The sequence below is a fragment of the Pollicipes pollicipes genome, unplaced genomic scaffold (assembly GCF_011947565.3).
Source record: "Pollicipes pollicipes isolate AB1234 unplaced genomic scaffold, Ppol_2.1 Scaffold_4219;HRSCAF=4965_pilon_pilon_pilon, whole genome shotgun sequence".
In the NCBI taxonomy this organism is placed as follows: domain Eukaryota; kingdom Metazoa; phylum Arthropoda; class Thecostraca; order Pollicipedomorpha; family Pollicipedidae; genus Pollicipes; species Pollicipes pollicipes.
The window spans coordinates 10,358,463-10,361,889 of record NW_023596448.1 but is presented as its reverse complement, the minus strand read 5'-3'; positions in this window follow the sequence as shown (position 1 = coordinate 10,361,889).

The window sequence follows — 3,427 nt, the reverse complement described above, 5'->3', positions numbered from 1 at the left end:
TATGCCGCATCAGCCGTCGCGTCACATCAGGCGTTACGTCACATAGCATCATCCGTCACGCCACATGCGAGCTGTCACGTTGCCATCATGCAAGTCCAACGCAGCCTGCCATGACGTCACATGGTCCGTGCCCACTGAGTCACAGTGCAGGGTGATAGCTGCACAGGCTGCGTGACCGTCGCACGTCACAACGGTGGTCACGTGACACACGGCCGTCACACTGCAATTGACCGCCACGTCGTGTCCCCATAGGTACGTTGAACCCTTTTGCACGTTTGCACTTGTTCGACCCGTGCTTAATTTAGCCCCGCCGCATTACAAAGAAATCTCATTCTAAAGTGCTCGGAAACAGGACAAACAATGATGATATCCGTGGCTTGTATTCAAATGTTCAGTAACCGTTACCGTAGAAGCATTTTCGCTTCGTTCTCATGTAGCAGGTCGCCATTCTACGTTTGCGCTTTGGTTCCATGGAACCCAGTCGTAATGTACCACAAACGTGAACTAATAAACTCGAATATGACGATGAAATGAAAACGTCTCCGATGTAACAAGCCGTAGCTTCTTTTGCCCTGACAAGCCTTGTGTTTCGCTCCTGAATTTGTATCGTGCATTTCAGATTAGATTAGACTATCAAGGTAGGTTCATGTCTAATCAAATGCTTGCTTGAAAAGGTCATGTTTAACTCAGCACGAAACGTTCGCTTTGCATAACATGACCCATAACTTAAGCTATATCTTAAGCATAAGCTATATCTCTGGGTCTAGAATGCGCCTCGCATGTCACATCTTCCAGCGTAGCTTATCCATCAAACGCGCCACTCGCCACATACCACATACGTTAGCTGCCATGTATGTACGGTTACATGCACACTCATCTGACGCGACCTCATTGGAAAAGTTCGTAGCTCGACACTGGCGAAGAATCGCCACACACGTGTTTCGCTTCGGCCCAAGCAGCTTTAGAAACGCTGACAGGTAACGTACAATATCCCTGTCACTCCCATCCCAGCACACACATCCTCGTGCGAGAGCGGCGTGCGGGGGGAGGGGAGGGGCGCCTGTCGCAGCCTTCCCCGGCCGGAAACGCCTACCGCGCGCCTGTCGGGCCGCCTCCACATCCTGATCCTGCTCCTGGGCAGTCGAGGCGCGGCGGGCGCTCTCCTCTGGAGCCAGGCTGGAGACGGCAGAGGCATCTCATCAGCAAATGTGCGACCTGAATAAAGTCGCGACCGATCGCCCGTCGCATGCAGAGGTTCCCAATGCTATAAGTGTCTGGAAAATTATACCAGAAGCATCCGTTAGCATAGGCAAGCGGTTCCCATCTCCGGTGCACAGGCGCGAACCTTCATCTTGGCCGGGGTGGGCCTTTGGGACATTCCATCCAGCAACTTAAAGATAGCCGGGCTTATGGCGGGAAACGGAACAAAATGAAATCCTGGGGCACGGGAGAACGTCTCCAATTACGTCATATGGTCTCCACAACGCAATACTTTAAGCTCAAAAAGACAAGCCGCGTCTTCTCAATGGCGGTGGAATTGAACGCAAGATGGGGGGGGGGGGGGGGGCAAGCACGGATAATTGCGAAGCTGGAAAACGCAATCATTACGAAGGAAAGTCAGCGACACGTCAGGAAACGAGGCACTTCTCAGGAAGGCATGTCGCGGCACGGACACGCTGCGAATGAGTTGAATGTCATTTGATCGGGCAACTCTGGAATGTTTCCAATATTGTTCTGTTGAGAACACCTCTGAAACCTAGGGCGGTGGTGCAGGCAGGGGGAAGACACAGGGGGCACGTCCCCCCCCCCCCGTCCTAGGTTCCACGGGTCCTTTGGGCCCCTTGGAACGTACCATTAATGACCCAACTGGGGCCCACAGAGTCCGAAAGGCCGGCCGGAGGTCGCATTCAGGGGCTCAGGCATCAAGGTGCTCCGAGTCGGTATGGGCTCGAGGACCCACTTCCCAATCAGCTATATAGCCGTTGCCAGTAATTTACACTGGTCGGGGCATTGCATCTGCCACGGGCCCACAGCACCTAACAGAGGATCCTGTGCTCGCAAGGGCCCCGAGCCGACCAAGGGAGGTGTTCGATGACGCCCAAAGGAGGGCACGGGCGGTCCACCGCAACCGACGATCAAGGGCTGGGCCGCAGGGCATAAGGGCCCGATGGACTGGCTGAAGGTTGCATAAAAATCGCGTCCCGTAGGGTCGTGACCTGAAATATTAGTTAGAGGTCCTCGCCCACCGTTTGAAGAACCCCTGAGACAATGCGGATATCTAAGTCGGTCACAGACCACGTATACCGAACAATCAACTCCATGCTCGTTTGAGCCCGTGAGAGCCATTTCTCAAGGAGGAACGAGACCGGGGCGCGCGATTTACAATGTTCGAGGTCTCTGATTCAACGAGGGGCTCCTGTGCCAGTTATTTGGCCACTTGCAGCCATCAGGGATGTTGTTGCATCAATAAGCACCCATGTATCGATCCGGGGTCACTGGTACGGCTCGGAAGGCCTCCCGCGTCACGGAGCGGACCAATGTGATATGATGTATCTCTCCGAGCGGCTCCGGATCGGTAAGGGGTCCCGCCCCGTGTCGCCAGAATGACGGCCGGAAGGCACGCGACGGCAGGACAGAGTGGCCGTTCAGCCCTTCACTGGGAGCAATAATATGTCCCGCAGTGTTCTACATACGGGGGCCGCTTTCCCGGAAAGAGATGGGGGGTATCATTAGTGTTCAATGGAGTGGGTCGAAAAGAGTTTAAAATGCACAAGGCCATGCCATGTTTGCTCGAGAACATTATTTTGCAGAATCAACTAGTGAAAGAAATAGCATCAAAGGGTTTGAGCCTGCGCGTCGCACGCCGATAGTGTAACCTGCGTGAACAACTGTGCGTCTAGGAAACCAGAGGTGCGGGGTTAGATTCCCCGCGGCGCCCACCCTTCCTGTCAGAGTGAGAGGTAGGCGACGTCATAGGCATCAGCAGCTGAGTGCGTCTTAAAGCCCCAATGACACATCCGCAGTCTCGGGAAGCAAAGACGACGATGGCCTGGTTTCCCTCAGACCGAAAGGCGTTGGCCAATGCCAGTAGCGCCAAGCGGCGGGCGCCGTGCATGCAGCAACGCCCATTGTAAAATAATGTTTCTGAATGTCCTTCAAATTAATTTGTAACAGAGGTCCTGCATTTACTGTTCCAGTTCCACCACCAGATTCCAGCACCTCTTCTCCGTGTTGTAAGGGCAATCCGTAACAAGCATCAATCTAAAAATCACACAGGTGAAATATGCAACTGGAATATCTCTAATTGCACGAGTTTATGACCTAAGGCCTTCAAAGCTACTGATTTCAAATGTGTCCTCATTTTCACCACGCATTGATCACGAACTATGTTAGCCGTGGCGCCGACGCTGCGCGGCCTATGGAGACT